Below are 17,788 nucleotides of genomic sequence, written 5' to 3'. Positions count from 1 at the left end.
TGGCTGTCACTGATATGATGGCACTATGGTTGTCACTGATATGATGGCACTATGATTATCACTGATATGATGGCACTATGGTTGTCACTGATATGATGGCACTGTGGCTGTCACTGATATGATGGCACTGTGGCTGTCACTGATATGATGGCACTATGGTTGTCACTGATATGATGGCACTGTGGCTGTCACTGATATGATGGCACTGTGGCTGTCACTGATATGATGGCACTGTGGCTGTCACTGATATGATGGCACTGTGGCTGTCACTGATATGATGGCACTGTGGTTGTCACTGATATGATGGCACTGTGGCTGTCACTGATATGATGGCACTGTGGCTGTCACTGATATGATGGCACTGTGGCTGTCACTGATATGATGGCACTATGGTTGTCACTGATATGATGGCACTATGGCTATCACTGATATGATGGCACTGTGGTTGTCACTGATATGATGGAACTGTGGCTGTCACTGATATGATGGCACTGTGGCTGTCACTGATATGATGGCACTATGGCTGCCACTGATATGATGGCACTATGGTTGTCACTGATATGATGGCACTATGGTTGTCACTGATATGATGGCAGTGTGGTTGTCACTGATATGATGGCACTGTGGCTGTCACTGATATGATGGCACTGTGGCTGTCACTGATATGATGGCACTATGGTTGTCACTGATATGATGGCACTATGGCTGTCACTGATATGATGGCACTATGGTTGTCACTGATATGATGGCACTATGGCTGTCACTGATATGATGGCACTGTGGCTGTCACTGATATGATGGCACTGTGGCTGTCACTGATATGATGGCACTGTGGCTGTCACTGATATGATGGCACTGTGGCTGTCACTGATATGATGGCACTGTGGCTGTCACTGATATGATGGCACTGTGGCTGTCACTGATATGATGGCACTGTGGCTGTCACTGATATGATGGCACTGTGGCTTTCACTGATATGATGGCACTATGGCTGTCACTGATATGATGGCACTGTGGTTGTCACTGATATGATGGAACTGTGGCTGTCACTGATATGATGGCACTGTGGCTGTCACTGATATGATGGCACTATGGCTGCCACTGATATGATGGCACTATGGTTGTCACTGATATGATGGCACTATGGTTGTCACTGATATGATGGCAGTGTGGCTGTCACTGATATGATGGCACTGTGGCTGTCACTGATATGATGGCACTATGGTTGTCACTGATATGATGGCACTATGGCTGCCACTGATATGATGGCACTGTGGCTGTCACTGATATGATGGCACTATGGTTGTCACTGATATGATGGCACTATGGTTGTCACTGATATGATGGCACTGTGGCTGTCACTGATATGATGGCACTAGGGCTGTCACTGATATGATGGCACTGTGGCTGTCACTGATATGATGGCACTAGGGCTGTCACTGATATGATGGCACTATTGCTGTCACTGATATGATGGCACTATGGTTGTCACTGATATGATGGCACTATGGCTGCCACTGATATGATGGCACTATGGTTGTCACTGATATGATGGCACTATGGCTGCCACTGATATGATGGCACTGTGGCTGTCACTGATATGATGGCACTATGGTTGTCACTGATATGATGGCACTATGGTTGTCACTGATATGATGGCACTATGGTTGTCACTGATATGATGGCAGTGTGGTTGTCACTGATATGATGGCACTGTGGCTGTCACTGATATGATGGCACTGTGGCTGTCACTGATATGATGGCACTATAGTTGTCACTGATATGATGGCACTATGGTTGTCACTGATATGATGGCACTATGGCTGTCACTGATATGATGGCACTATGGTTGTCACTGATATGATGGCACTATGGCTGTCACTGATATGATGGCACTGTGGCTGTCACTGATATGATGGCACTGTGGCTGTCACTGATATGATGGCACTGTGGCTGTCACTGATATGATGGCACTGTGGCTGTCACTGATATGATGGCACTGTGGCTGTCACTGATATGATGGCACTATGGCTGCCACTGATATGATGGCACTATGGTTGTCACTGATATGATGGCACTATGGTTGTCACTGATATGATGGCAGTGTGGTTGTCACTGATATGATGGCACTGTGGCTGTCACTGATATGATGGCACTGTGGCTGTCACTGATATGATGGCACTATGGTTGTCACTGATATGATGGCACTATGGTTGTCACTGATATGATGGCACTATGGCTGTCACTGATATGATGGCACTATGGTTGTCACTGATATGATGGCACTATGGCTGTCACTGATATGATGGCACTATGGCTGTCACTGATATGATGGCACTGTGGCTGTCACTGATATGATGGCACTATGGCTGTCACTGATATGATGGCACTATGGCTGTCACTGATATGATGGCACTATGGCTGTCACTGATATGATGGCACTATGGTTGTCACTGATATGATGGCACTGTGGCTGTCACTGATATGATGGCACTATGGCTGTCACTGATATGATGGCACTATGGTTGTCACTGATATGATGGCACTATGGTTGTCACTGATATGATGGCACTATGGCTGTCACTGATATGATGGCACTGTGGCTGTCACTGATATGATGGCACTGTGGCTGTCACTGATATGATGGCACTGTGGCTGTCACTGATATGATGGCACTATGGTTGTCACTGATATGATGGCACTATGGTTGTCACTGATATGATGGCAGTGTGGCTGTCACTGATATGATGGCACTGTGGCTGTCACTGATATGATGGCACTATGGTTGTCACTGATATGATGGCACTGTGGCTGTCACTGATATGATGGCACTATGGTTGTCACTGATATGATGGCACTATGGTTGTCACTGATATGATGGCACTATGGCTGTCACTATTATGAGAGCACTAGGATATACATAGTGTATTCTTTGTATGGCCTGTAGGTAAAGAGTTGGGCATGTTGGTGAAAATGTCATCTTCATGAAGTACTATATCTTCTTAATTCTAGGCATGTATGATATATGAAGGTGCGGAGCCTCGCCGCCCCTCGTGTAACGTCCCTCACTGCCCCTCATTTAACGTCAGAGCCGCCTTTGGTATTTACATTTGATGTATATAAAGTGAACTGCACACTGGACTCCATTGTGGAGGAGGGATATGTGCCGGATTCTCATCAGCTTGCCTGGGGAGCCCTTACATACAGTGTAACTAAAATGTGTCCCGTGATTGCAGCGAGTGCACTTATCAGATTAGACATAAAGTCATGTGTCCCTCAGCAGAAGCTTTCTGACCCATCATCTCCTAACAGGACACAAAATGGAAAGAAAATTAAAGCTGCAAACCGAAATCTCACCAAGACAATATATATGATAGTTTTGGTTCGGCTACTCTTAGTGATTAGTTATCCTAAAGGGGATCTCCCCTGTTGACAAAGTGTCAAATTCTTGGGAACTAAACTGTGACCTGTCAGAAATCTAAATATCACATGTTTAACTTTCCTACAGCTCCCCCGCAGGTGGGATGAAGTAGTGCATATCTTCCGTTAAAATTAGTAGACAGGGTGTGTATTGCACGGACATGCTGGGTCCTCCAGAGAGAGAGAGGTACCTGTTCTCCATAGTTCACAATTCCCTTGTAGGGAATTTGGAAAGTAGGTTTTACATTCTGATATATATGCTTTATCTTGACTCAAAGCCTAAACATGTTACGGTGCCTTATTTTTTTTTAACTCCAATTTTTCTTAGTGATGGGCAAGCGTGCTGAGCATGGTGCTCAAGCGCTCGGGTCCCTGAGCCGCGCAGCACTGACGTCTGGAACTCTCTCTCCCCCTCTCTCCCTTTACTCTCTTCTTTCTGTGTAAACCATCAGAAAACAGCCAATTTTAGGTTCCGATCTCAGATTAAGTAGCAAAGAAACCTGCTGACTGATTCCCTTTAACTCACCCAGCCAATCATTACAATAATTCAAATAATAATGAAATGACTCTGCGCATTTCGCCAAAGTCTATACAGAAAAGCTCACAAGTGAGATTCCAAAAGCTGGAAATGTTAGTTTTTATTTTTTTTCCTTAATTATGAAAACACCAACTTTTTTTTCATTGACATCGACATAAAAACACCAAAACGTAATAAGTCAAAATAAAATAAATAATAAAAATAATATTAATAAATAAAAAAATCTCCTAATCCTTATCCCATTTTAGGGTGAGAAGCTCTATAAAGAAAAAAAGTTACTCCTCGACAAGTTCTAGGTCAAATTTATCCCTAAACGGCATTTTTATGGGACACGGTAAATTATAACCTTTATGAATCAAATGTCGCAATTACGTGAATGTTCCTTCGAGCTCGAAAAGCGGCGGCCTGTAGGGATAATGTGATCACTTCAATCACGGGGAACTCCCACTGAGAAATTACCTTCACATGATTTGTGATGATATTATTGACTGCTGGCATTTTAAAGTGACATGACGATTTTATGCCGAAAACACATTTCTGATTTATTGCCGAGCGATCAGATAGGAAAATACGTAATAAAATAAGATTGGATGCACTGCTGTGGAAAACGACTGCGCTGGGTGGAAATACCCGACCAACTGTGGGCTGTATCAGCACCACTGATTACTTTAGATTTAGCTGACTACTGAATCAGGGCACATAACCACAGCGCCCCTCAAAGTGAAGAGGCGGTTTTTGGGTACTGCAGCTCAGTTGCAGTAGGACGATTTTCATCACAAAAGTCCTGGACAATCTGCGGCACCAGGCACGTGTCTATAATGCAGTATTTGTATCTAGGGGACCGGACGTGTCATTATTATCTATAAGACTTTGCATTCTGCATGAACCAAACCATCTATGGGGAAAATCTGAGAAGCTACGTTCAAAAGAATCACAGACAGGATCAGTGCTGCTTGTGAAGTGTCAGCCGGTCTGCGAGGACATGGATCCAGGCGTGTACGGTCTTTTCAAGTTGCAAGAGGAGAATTGTGAAAGGTCGTCCCGAGTCACATTATCCGAGGGTCTGATATCAGCTGTAGAATATCATAGAATTACTGGCTACAAATACAGCAAAATGTTCTTCTCAAATTAACATCTATATTCCTAAATCCACCCAGTGTTCCACCAGCAGAATAGTGAGTGCAGCTCTGGAGTATAATACAGGATGGAACTCAGGATCAGTAATGTAATGTATGTACACAGTGACTGCACCAGCAGAATAGTGAGTGCAGCTCTGGAGTATAATACAGGATGGAACTCAGGATCAGTAATGTAATGTATGTACACAGTGACTGCACCAGCAGAATAGTGAGTGCAGCTCTGGGGTATAATACAGGATGGAACTCAGGATCAGTAATGTAATGTATGTACACAGTGACTGCACCAGCAGAATAGTGAGTGCAGCTCTGGAGTGTAATACAGGATGTAACTCAGGATCAGTACAGGATCAGTAATGTAATGTATGTACACAGTGACTGCACCAGCAGAATAGTGAGTGCAGCTCTGGGGTATAATACAGGATGTAACTCAGGATCAGTAATGTAATGTATGTACACAGTGACTGCACCAGCAGAATAGTGAGTGCAGCTCTGGGGTATAATACAGGATGTAACTCAGGATCAGTAATGTAATGTATGTACACAGTGACTGCACCAGCAGAATAGTGAGTGCAGCTCTGGAGTATAATACAGGATGTAACTCAGGATCAGTAATGTAATGTATGTACACAGTGACTGCACCAGCAGAATAGTGAGTGCAGCTCTGGGGTATAATACAGGATGTAACTCAGGATCAGTAATGTAATGTATGTACACAGTGACTGCACCAGCAGAATAGTGCGTGCAGCTCTGGAGTATAATACAGGATGTAACTCAGGATCAGTAATGTAATGTATGTACACAGTGACTGCACCAGCAGAATAGTGAGTGCAGCTCTGGGGTATAATACAGGATGTAACTCAGGATCAGTAATGTAATGTATGTATGCAGCGCCCCAGAGTCCTGGTCGTTGCACTAATGTCATTTTCCCACCAGGGGAAGTGATATTACGTCTGAAGGTAATAAAGGAGATCTTCCTACCAGGTATCACAAACCATACACCACACTTCACACTCCAATCCACCAGGGGGAGCCATGCTCCTATCTCGTAGGGCACTCCTCACAGAAGGGTAAAACTGGTGGTTTGGATAGAAAGTGAGGGAGACGCTGCCTGGGTTTGACCCAGTGAGTTCCTGTCAGGCAGACAGGGGGGAAAAGGAGGAACATCGGAGCTGCAGACAGAGGGTCCCTGTCAGGGGTGGGATCCTGACAGAGGCCTAGCGGGATAGAAAGCTACGGAGCTGCGCCTGCCTCACGTGCGGCAGCATCCTAAGAAAGGACACGAAGCGAACTGTGTTGTAGAGGGTGAGAAACAAAGTCACAGCACAAGGAGAAAACACCAGAAGGATTTCTGCCCTGTAAAGGCTGCCTCCTTCTGAGGCGCGTAGCCGCTGGCCGGAACACCGAGGGAGTAATTGTCGCATTACTTCAGAGACCGGCAGGACAGTCAATTCCAAGTTGGCTGCCCGACCTAAATACCTAAGAAGACACAGTGGCAGCTTGTGAGGGTTGGGGCGTCTCTAGGGTCCCTATAAACAAGCCTCAGGCCATCAGTCAAACGGGTTTGTCCTATCCACACCATCTGGGGGACAGAGAGTAAGACATCTAGAACATCTACGAAAGTTGTGAGGACCTTACCGAGTTGCTCAGCAGGGAGGTACTACAACACACAGGCGCTAGTAGGAAGGCTACTGATTTCCACCTGGATAAGGGGACTCTGGATGTGCCTTCGGACCGGCCGGACTCTGCCTACCCTGTGGTCTGTACCCTGGACTGTGGATGCTGAAGCCTCCAGTAAAAAGTAAAGAGACTGCAACCTTGTGTCCTCGTTATTCATTGCGTCTTACATCATCCACCATCACCATCTACACCTCTGGGAAGCCCTGGAGATACACTTCACCTGTGGGAAGGTATACCATCTTGCTGCCATAACATCACCCCAGCGGACCCCTAAGCAGCGTCGGTCACCCTGACCGAATACCACAGGTGGCGTCACGAACACTTCCCCTTTAAAGACCTTTCCCAAAACCATAAAAACTATTCCCATTATTGGACGCCCCTCTAAGGGCCATGGACCGGGTCAGGCCACCGTGACATCCCCCGAACCAAAGGACCCGGTGCCGAGTACCCCATTGCCCTACTGCGTGGGGGCGATCCATGTACACTGTGACTGCACCAGCAGAATAGTGAGTGCAGCTCTGGAGTATAATACAGGATGTAACCAGGACCAGGACAGGATAAGACATATAATGTATGCATTTATAAAGTGATCTAACTTTCTATGTAGACTTTATACTTCATATGTGGATCTACTCTTAAATTGGGGATCTGTGCTGTTTTCCTACTACTGTAATTTTTGTGGTTTGACTGAACAATTAGACAATTCAGTCTCATGTTTTGGGGCAGTATTTTACACTTTTAATATAAAGGAGGTTGAAATGCAGATTTTTGTTGCCCTCTCCATTGTGTTGTAAAGTGACAATCCAGGTCCTTGATATGGAATAAAGTGAATTGGCCAATAGGCAACAGAGTGAACTCGTGAACCGTTAATCTCTCGTTCTAATACTATGCGTTTCTGTTTCCAAAAATTTGACTACAAGAAAACATTTGTAGAAATCACGAGACTGGACAGTTTCCAAAAAATAATGGGGGTCATAGGAGCAGCATAAAATTTTTCATTAGTTCAGGCAACATGAATATTATGTAATAGAAAGTAGATGCAGCTAGATGACCGGATTATTACAATATGATTCAAGACTACTAAACTCAGCAATTTTATTTTAAGTCGTAAAAAAGACTGAGGGACTTTACCAATAGCCAGGACCTCCATCAATACCAGTAAGAGCTGGGGTCTCCACTGATAACAGCAGGAGTCTCCACCATCACTGGTAACAGGTGGGACCTCCACTACTATAGGAAAGAGCAGAGACTTCCACAAAATAGGTAGCAGAAAGGACCGTCACCACCACAGGTAACAGCCAAGGTCTCCACCACCACGTGTAACAGCCAAGGTCTCCACCACCACCACCACAGGTAACAGCCAAGGTCTCCACCACCACGTGTAACAGCCAAGGTCTCCACCACCACCACCACAGGTAACAGAAAAACAGCAGGAGTCTCCACCACCACAGGTAACAGCCGAGGTCTCCAACACCACAGATAGCAGCTGGGATTTCTCCACCTACACCGGTTACAGAAAAACAGCCTGGGTCTCCACCACCACAGGTAATAGCCAGTGTCTCCATCTCCACAGGTAACAGAAAAACAGTCATCACAGGTAATAGCCAATGTCTCCATCTCCACAGGTAACAGAAAAACAAATGGGGTCTCCATCAGCAAAGGTAACAGCTGATGGCTCCACCATCACAGATAACAGCCAAACAGCCAGCATCTCCACCACCACAAGTAACAGTTGTGTCTCAACCATGACAGGTAAAAGCGAGGGTCTCCACCACCACAGATAACAGCCGGTGTCTCCACCACCACAGGTAACAGCTGGGGTCTCTACCACCATAGACATATGAGGATTATAATGAGGGCAATGTAGGCTACCGTGCAGGGCCCAAGGCTCCGGAGGAGCCCATGGTCAAAACGCCCCTACTATAATATTTTGTGCACTTCCACCGGTGGTGCACATCTTTGGACAGGTAACTATCCTGGATCCACTGCCAGCGATTCTGTATATAGAGAGCTATGTGAACGCTCATAATGTATATAGGGGTTTTGTGAGGTCTCAAGCTGTATATTGGGGGCTAACAATTTCATATATTCAATGTTGAATTAAGTGCAGCTTTAATTTATTAGTTATATATAAAGTGGCTCTCTTAGCTTGTACCTGTTTACATTTGTTTTTCTGTTTGGAAGTGATGGGCAGTCAATTGATATGTATATAAGGGGCTACTTGAGGGCTCATACTGTATGTAGGGGGCTATGTGAGGACTCAAAGTGTATATAGGGAGCTATGTCAGAGCTCATCTATATATATAATTGTCTAAGGGTTTTTCCGTCTGTCTGTCTGTCTGTCCTGGAAATCCCGCGTCTCTGATTGGTCGAGGCCGCCAGGCGACGAGCACAGCATGGCGACAATGATGTCATAAAGGTTGCCTCGACCAATCAGCGACGGGCACAGTCTGCCGCGAATTCGCCTCGACCAATCAGCGACGGGCACAGTATCGACGTAGATGTCATAATGGTTGCCATGGCGACGATGATGTCATAAAGGTTGCCTCGACCAATCAGCAACAGGCACAGTCTGCCGCGAATTCTGGAATCATCATTGACCATATACTACGGGGACATGCATATTCTAGAATACCCGATGCATTAGAATCGGGCCACAATCTAGTATTGTATAATGGGGGATTATGTAAGGGCTCATACTGTATGTAGGGGGCTATGTGAGGACTCAAAGTGTATATAGGGGGCTATGTCAGGGCTCATGTATAATGGGGGGTTATTTAAGGCTCATACTGTATATAGGGGGCTATGTGAGGACTCAAACTGAATATAGGGCCTGTGTCAGGGCTCATGTTGTATAATGGGGGGTTATGTGAGGTCTCATACTGTATATAGGAGGGTGTGTGAACTCATCCTGTATGTAGGGCACTGTGTGTGTGTAGGCTCATACTATATGTAGTGGCTATGTGGGGGCTCATGTTATACTGTATATAAGAGGTCATGTGGGAGCTCATACTGTATAGTGGTTTGAGAAAGTATTTATCCCCATGGCTTTGTACCTGTTTTGTTACATTACAACCTGTGTTTAAATATGTTCGGAACCCGATTTGTGTGTATTAGCAGTAAATAGTTTAAGTTCGTGAAGTGAGAAAAATATAGGCAAAAATTAAGTTTATGGGATAAAATAACTAAAAAATTACATATGCATGTACACTCACTGGCCACTTTATTAGGTACACCTGTCCAACTTCTTGTTAACACTTAATTTCTAATCAGCCAATCACATGGCGGCAACTCAGTGCATTTAGGCATGTAGACATGGTCAAGACAATCTCCTGCAGTTCAAACCGAGCATCAGTATGGGGAAGAAAGGTGATTTGAGTGCCTTTGAACGTGGCATGGTTGTTGGTGCCAGAAGGGCTGGTCTGAGTATTTCAGAAACTGCTGATCTACTGGGATTTTCACGCACAACCATCTCTAGGGTTTACTGAGAATGGTCCGAAAAAGAAAAAAAATCCAGTGAGCGGCAGTTCTGTGGGCGGAAATGCCTTGTTGATGCCAGAGGTCAGAGGAGAATGGGCAGACTGGTTCGAGCTGATAGAAAGGCAACAGTGACTCAAATCGCCACCCGTTACAACCAAGGTAGGCCTAAGAGCATCTCTGAACGCACAGTGCGTCGAACTTTGAGGCAGATGGGCTACAGCAGCAGAAGACCACACCGGGTACCACTCCTTTCAGCTAAGAACAGGAAACTGAGGCTACAATTTGTACAAGCTCATCGAAATTGGACAGTAGAAGATTGGAAAAACGTTGCTTGGTCTGATGAGTCTCGATTTCTGCTGCGACATTCGGATGGTAGGGTCAGAATTTGGCGTAAACAACATGAAAGCATGGATCCATCCTGCCTTGTATGGAGCATCTTTGGGATGTGCAGCCGACAAATCTGCGGCAACTGTGTGATGCCATCATGTCAATATGGACCAAAATCTCTGAGGAATGCTTCCAGCACCTTGTTGAATCTATGCCACGAAGAATTGAGGCAGTTCTGAAGGCAAAAGGGGGTCCAACCCGTTACTAGCATGGTGTACCTAATAAAGTGGCCGGTGAGTGTATATTCACCCCTTTTGCTACGAAGCTCCCCAAAAAAAGTCTGATGCAAGCAGTTGCCTTCATAAGTCACATGCTTAGTGCAAGGAATTCCATCTGTGTGAAATCTAAGTGTTACATGGTCTGTCAGTATATATACTTTACCTTCTCTGAAAGGCCACAGAGGCTGCAACACCATTATCAAGACGCACCACTAACCAAACAACACCATGAAGACCAAGGAGATCTCCAAACATGTCAGGGACACAGTTGCTGAAAAGTCAGGGTAGGTTATGAAAAAAATCCCAATCTCTGATGATCCCTGGAGCACCATCAAATCCATTATTGTCAAATGGAAAGAACATGGTACCCCAACGAACCTGCCAAAAGAGCAACACCCACCAACACTCTTAGCCTGGGCAAGGAGGGCATTAATCAGAGAGTAAAGAGACCAAAGGTAACCCTGAAGGAGCAACAGGGTTCCCAAGCACAGACTGGAGTATCTGTCCATATGATCACAGTATGCCGTAGACTCCATAGAGGTGGCCTTTATGGAAGAGTGGGAAGAAAAAATTATTTGCTTATATACAAAAATTGTAAGGCTCGTTTTGAGTTTGCCAAAAGACATGTGGGAGACTCGCTAAATATATGGAGGAAGGCGCTGTGGTCAGATGAGACCAAAATGTAACTTTTTGGCCTCCAAGGTAAACACTATTTCTGGCGCCAAACCAACACAGATCATCACCACAAGAGCACCATCCCCACAATGAAACATGGTGGTGGCAGGATAATGTTTTGGCGTCTCCACCACCAAAGGTAACAGTTGGGGGTCTACACCATCACAGGTAACAGCTGGGGTCTCCTCCATCACAAGAAATAGCGGAGATCTCCACCACAACAAGAAACAAGCAGCAGGCATCTCCACCACCACAGGTAACAGTTGTGGTCTCGACTACCACACAAAAAAGCTGGGGTCTCCACCACAAGAAAGAGCTGGTGTCTCGAACATCACAGATAACATCTAGAGTCTATACCACCACAGGTAACTGTTTCGGTCTCCACCACCACAGGAAACAGCCGGGGTCTCCACCATCACAGATAACAGATGGGATCTACACCACCACAGGTAACAGCCAAAAAGCCAGCGTCTCTACCATCACAGGTAACAGCCCGGGTCTCCACCACCACAATTAACACCTAGGATCTCCACCATCACCGATAACAACTGGGGTCTCCACTACCACAGGAAACAACCTAACAGCCAGGGTCCCCACCACCACCATAAGTAATAGCTAGGGTCTCCACCACCACAGGCAACTGCCGGGGTCTCTACCATCACAGATAACAACTGGTGTCTCCACCACAACAGAAAACAGTTGGGGTCTCCACCACCACAGTAAAGGCCCCGTCTCACTTAGCGACGCTAAAGCGATCCCGACAACGATACGACCTGTCAGGGATCGTTGCTGCGTCGCTATGTGGTCGCTGGTGAGATGTCAAACAGTGAGATCTTCCAACGATCGCAGCTGCGATCTCACTGTTTGACATCTCACCAGCGACCTGTAGCGACCTGTACAACGATGTCACATGGGAGCTATTATGACGATTCAGTGTCTGAGTCGTCAACGAGGTCGTTGGTAAGGTGTCAAACACAGCGATGTGTGCTACCCAGCGGGACCTCAACAATCAAAAAAAAGGCCAGGCCATTCCGACATGACCAGCGATCTCACAGCAGGGGCCTGGTCGCTGCTACGTGTCACACATAGCGAGATCGCTACTGAGGTCGCCGTTGCATCACAAAACTTGTGACTCAGCAGCGATCTCGCTAGCAATCTCGCTTAGTGAGACGGGGGCTTTAGCAGCCGGGTCTGCACCATCATAGGTAACAACTACTCCACTGATAAGAGTCAAGGCCTTCACCAACACTAATAGCAGCCACTTCACCAAAGATAACAACCAGAACTTTCACTGATAACAGCCAGGGCCTTTAACGCCACTGGTAACCATCAGTCATCGGGGCTTCCACCACCACAGGTGGCAGCTAAGGTTTCCATCACCGTCCGCCAGTATTGTATTGTGATGTCAATGCTGTAGTCAGTGCGCAGAGACTGGAGCGGCGGTGGAGTGTCACCATTGGACTAAGGGTGCGTGAACAGGGCTGTGTTAACATAATAATCAGATAGTGCTCACTCTCCTTCGTTCCAACGCCGGCTCTCCGCGGCTGCTTCAGTCTCTGTGTATTGGCTGCAGCAGTGACGTCAGTCAGCGATGGTCAAAAAAGGCCAAAAGTCTGTTACCTCTCTAATAAAGAGAACCACGAGCAGGTATCCCATATGGTGCCACACTATAGGGACTGTGTGTGCCAGTGTATAGCGGCACATTACATAGGCACTATGTGGTAGTTTATTGAACGCAGATGTTTGTGAGTTATATGACACTATTATTTGGGTTTTGGCTGCTTAATTCTCGTATAATTGTTGTTTGTTTATACATTGGCAGTATTTTATCGGCATTAGAATGGCAGTCATATTTTGAGTACTGTATGGTAGTATTCTTTAATCTTGCATATGGCGGTATTATTTAGTCTCTGATTATTTCAGTACTGTATGGCAATAATATTTAAGCACTGTATAGTAGTATCAGTTGGTCACTAATGAAAGAATACATTCGCAGAACCCAGGTCCAGTTGCCAGGTCAGTATTACCCGACCGCAGGACGCGAGCCCTGTGAAGCGCCTCCTACCTGCCAACGTCCCTGGCTCCTCTTTTGATTGGGCGCCCTGGCACGACGTTGTGTGTGCATCACATGGCAATGATGACATCGAGAGGGCTTTTCAAGAGAACGGCTGAAGATGCCAGCAGGACGCGGTGTGCAGGCGGTGTGAGTACTAACCGGGCCATTAGACAAAGGTTCTCAAAATCAATTAACTCATCTCTCATCAATCTATGGCAGTAATTTGGGGCATTGTATGGCACTAAATTGAGCACAGCTGTATTATTTAAAGGGAATCTGTCACTCCAAAAATCGTATATGAGCTGCGGCCACCGGCATCAGGGGCTTAACTACAGCATTCTGTAATGCTGTAGATAATCCCCCGGATTAACCTGAAAGGTAAGAAAATCAGGTTAGATTATACTCACCCAGGGGTGGTCCCGATGCGGGCCGGCCCGATGGGTGTCACGGTCCGGTCTGGGGCCTCCCATCTTCTTACAATGACGTCCTCTTCTTGTCTTCCTGCCGCGGCTCCTGCGCAGGCGTACTGATTTGCCCCGTTGAGGGCAGAGCAAAGTACTGCAGTGCGCAGGTGCTGGGCCTCTCTGACCTTTCCCGGCGCCTACGCACTGTAGTACCATGCTCTGCCCTCAACAGGACAGATAAAGTACGCCTGCACAGGAGCCGCGGCAGGAAGACAAGAAGAGGACGTCATTGTAAGAAGATGGGAGGCCCCAGACCGGACCGTAACACCCATCATACCGGGACCGCCCATGGGTGAGTATAATCTAACCTCTTTGTCTCATCTTTTAGGATACATCGGGGGCTTATCTACAGCATTCCAGAATGCTGTAGATAAGCCCCTGATGCCGGTGGGCTTAGCTCATATACGATTTTTGGGGTGACAGATTCCCTTTAAATACTGTATGGCAGTATTATTCTGTCACAGTAAGGCAGTATTTTTTGAGCACTGTAAAACAATCATGTCTAAGCACTGCATGGTAGTATTATGTGAGTACTATATGGCAGTATTATTTGGTTACAACAGTATTATTTGAGTACCGCATGGTAGTATTACGTGAGCACTGAATCGCAGTATGGCTTAAATAACTTATGGCCATATTATTTGGGTATAGTACGACAGTAATATTTGACTACTGTATGGCAGTAATATTTGAGCAAGGTATTTTAGTATTTTTTTAAATACTGCATGGCAGTACTCATGAGTAAGACTGCCTAGTGCAGTCGACTGGGTCATGTCGACCACGTAAATTTTTCTTTTGTACGCACTATATTTTCTTTTGAAAAATAAAAAGAAAAGGAAAATCCAGTCCTGTTGAGCCGGACTGCAATTTTTTTCTATTTTCCTTGATGTGAGGCCAGGGCGAGGCCGGTGTCTGAGCCCCAGGTGGATGAGCATAGAGCTACTAGGTGAGCTGGAATCACGTTTCCATATATTTTAGTATTTAAATACTGTATGGAGGTAGTATTTGAGCACTGTATGGAAATATTATTAGGTCACTATAAGCCAGTATTATTTGGGGCCTGTGTCTTTAATAATTGTAATACATGATCTAGATCACTTTATGTATGAATATATATATATATATATATATATATATATATATATATATATATATATATATATATATATATATATATATATATATATATAACTAAAAAGTAATAACAAACTGAAAATTGTGGCTTAGTAAAAAGGCAGATCACATCAACCGAACAGCACTTTCTTATAGTAACTGGTACCTACAATCAGTTTAGAGCCCTGTAATCTCTCTCCCAATAGTAACTCATTGTAGCAAAACAAATGTGTAACGCACTTTTAGCTCTTTGCTTAAACTAATATAATCCATCAAAAAAATGTCTCAAAGTCTGGAAAGAAAAAGAAAAACCTGTGCTAATCTGTCTGACCGGCAGCCGCCTCCATTCACAAGTTTTCCTGACCTCTAGTAGTGGAAATCTGCCATTTTTGTAATTGTAGATTTAGTTTTATAAGGAAGGTTATTCGGCCACTGTACAACACTGCACTATTGTGTTTATAGGGGATTTATCACACTTGGGATTATGCTGGATACTATTTCTTAAAGAGAGAGTACAAATAAAACATGAAGATTTAATGATGTTTAGGAGCTGCGGAAAGCTGGGTGACTACTTTAGTCGTTCGCTCAGCAATTTTATATGGAGGTATACGGTAGAATACAGTTTGGTAAATCCCCCGCAGAAGTTGATTCCCTACTAATATCTTCTCTTCTTAGCTTGGGAACTGCTGAAGGGGCGGGGTTTAAGCAGACGGGGAGAGGCTCCTGCTGCAGAAAGTTGTCGTCTTACAGCCAGACGATGGACAGTGAGGGTGAGGAGGAAGGCAACATGGACATAGCTGATCTTCTAAGACACAGAGAGGAATATATATATATATATATATATATATATATATATATATATTGTAGGTGTTGTACTCACTTGCGTGCGTCAGAAGGAAGACAGGAGGCTTGTTCCAGTAAAAGTTCATATGGGTTTATTGCTTCATCAACCCAGAAGCCAAATAGAAAACAAAAATCCTTCAGATCAGGCATAAAAAATACAAATCTCCACAGCAAGGCTCTGCTTTGCCAGGCCTGTGGGCAAACAGGCTGGGGTAGCATCTAGTATTCAGGCTTGGTTAGGAGCCAAAAACACACAGGAAACATTCTCCCTCCCAATATACAGACCATGTGCCAAACAGCCTCCATTATATAGGCTGTTAACCACACCCAGAGGTGAGGTATATGGGTAGCCAGACCAGTTCACCTCCAACAGCTACCCGTAACTTGTTCCCAAGTGCAACAAACAAACCTTTTAGTGCTTTCATGCACTAGAGAAAATACTCTGGGTTACATCGCAGAGACAAGCCATTTCTGCAACACATATCTCCCATCGAGTATGCGATCATTAGCCACACTACATACCTCCCCCATCTGCCTTTGGGCTTGGCACTTTCTACTACCAGACAAGGGATTCTCGAGAGGTCATCAGCATTACCATGTAGCTTCCCTGCTCTATGCTCTACATGGAAGTTGAAATCTTGTAGGGCTAAGAACCAGAGGGTGACCCTAGCATTTTTACCCTTTGTTTCCCTCATCCATCTGAGTGGGGCACGGTCGGATACCAATCTAAACTTACATCCTACCAGATAGTACCGTAATGTGTCCACCGCCCCCTTTATGGCTTCCTACTCAGGTAGAGAAAAGGGTGCTCCTCCCTGTGTATCTCTTGGGAAAGGACTGCTTCTAAACCAACATCTGAGGCATCCGTTTGGAGTATAAACTCTTTCTTAAACTTGGCGGCCACCAGAACCGGTTGCTTACACAGAGCCCCTTTCATTTTTTGAAACGCCGTCCCTGCTTCTTCAGACCATTTGACCCTTACCGATTTCGTCCCCTTAAGGAGGTTAGTCAGGGGAATGGCCATCATGGCGAAGATCGGGATGAACCTCCTGTAGTATCCCACAATCCCCAGGAAGGCTTTAACTAGTTTTTTTGGCAGCGGTCTCTGCCATGTTTAGATTGCCTCCACTTTACTGATTTGGGGTTTAATCTCGCCTCTACCCACTACGTATCCCATGTATTTGGCTTCTTTCCCCAAGGCACATTTCTTCGAGTTTATTGAAAAGCACACCTACCTTAGAGCATCATACACCTTCTGGACCTTTTCCATCTGCATCTCCTTGGAGATCACTTCTCAACGGGCCTCCGGAATTCGATAAGTCTTCACGTTTACACGCACATGTGACTCCGTCAGAACTTCATGTTCTATGACCTTTGTGCACCCCGGCAATTCTGAGAACAGGTCCCTAATCTTCTGGAGCAACTCCCGGAACTGCTGTTTTTGGGCCTTCGACAGCGTCTCCGCTATGGTGACACCTCCAACCTCGCCTTCTGGCTGGTCCAGCAAGCATGGAGTTGCAGCCGACTCTCTGTCTTGCCATGGCTTGATGAGGTTGACATGGTAGACCTGATATGGTTTCCGTCTTCCCGGTTGATGAATGTTATAGTTTACATCACCAAGCTTCTCCGCCACCTCATATGGCCCTTGCCATTTGGCCAAGAACTTGTTCTCCACAGTAGGAATTAGCATAAGGACTCGGTCTCCTGGATTGAACTGCCTTACTCTGGCTGATCGGTTGCAGACCCTGTCCTATGCTTCTTGTGACTGGAGGATATGT

General features: G+C 45.5%; 1 protein-coding gene across 1 annotated transcript in view; it reads right to left on the bottom strand.

Moving 5' to 3' along the window:
• The window catches only part of RAB38 (RAB38, member RAS oncogene family), a 50,639-nt gene that overhangs the window by 21,501 nt on the left and 11,350 nt on the right, over positions 1-17,788 (bottom strand). The window lies entirely within an intron of this gene.

Source organism: Ranitomeya variabilis, chromosome 3, assembly GCF_051348905.1.
Source record: "Ranitomeya variabilis isolate aRanVar5 chromosome 3, aRanVar5.hap1, whole genome shotgun sequence".
In the NCBI taxonomy this organism is placed as follows: Eukaryota; Metazoa; Chordata; class Amphibia; order Anura; family Dendrobatidae; genus Ranitomeya; species Ranitomeya variabilis.
This window is presented reverse-complemented; position numbering and strand designations above follow the sequence as displayed.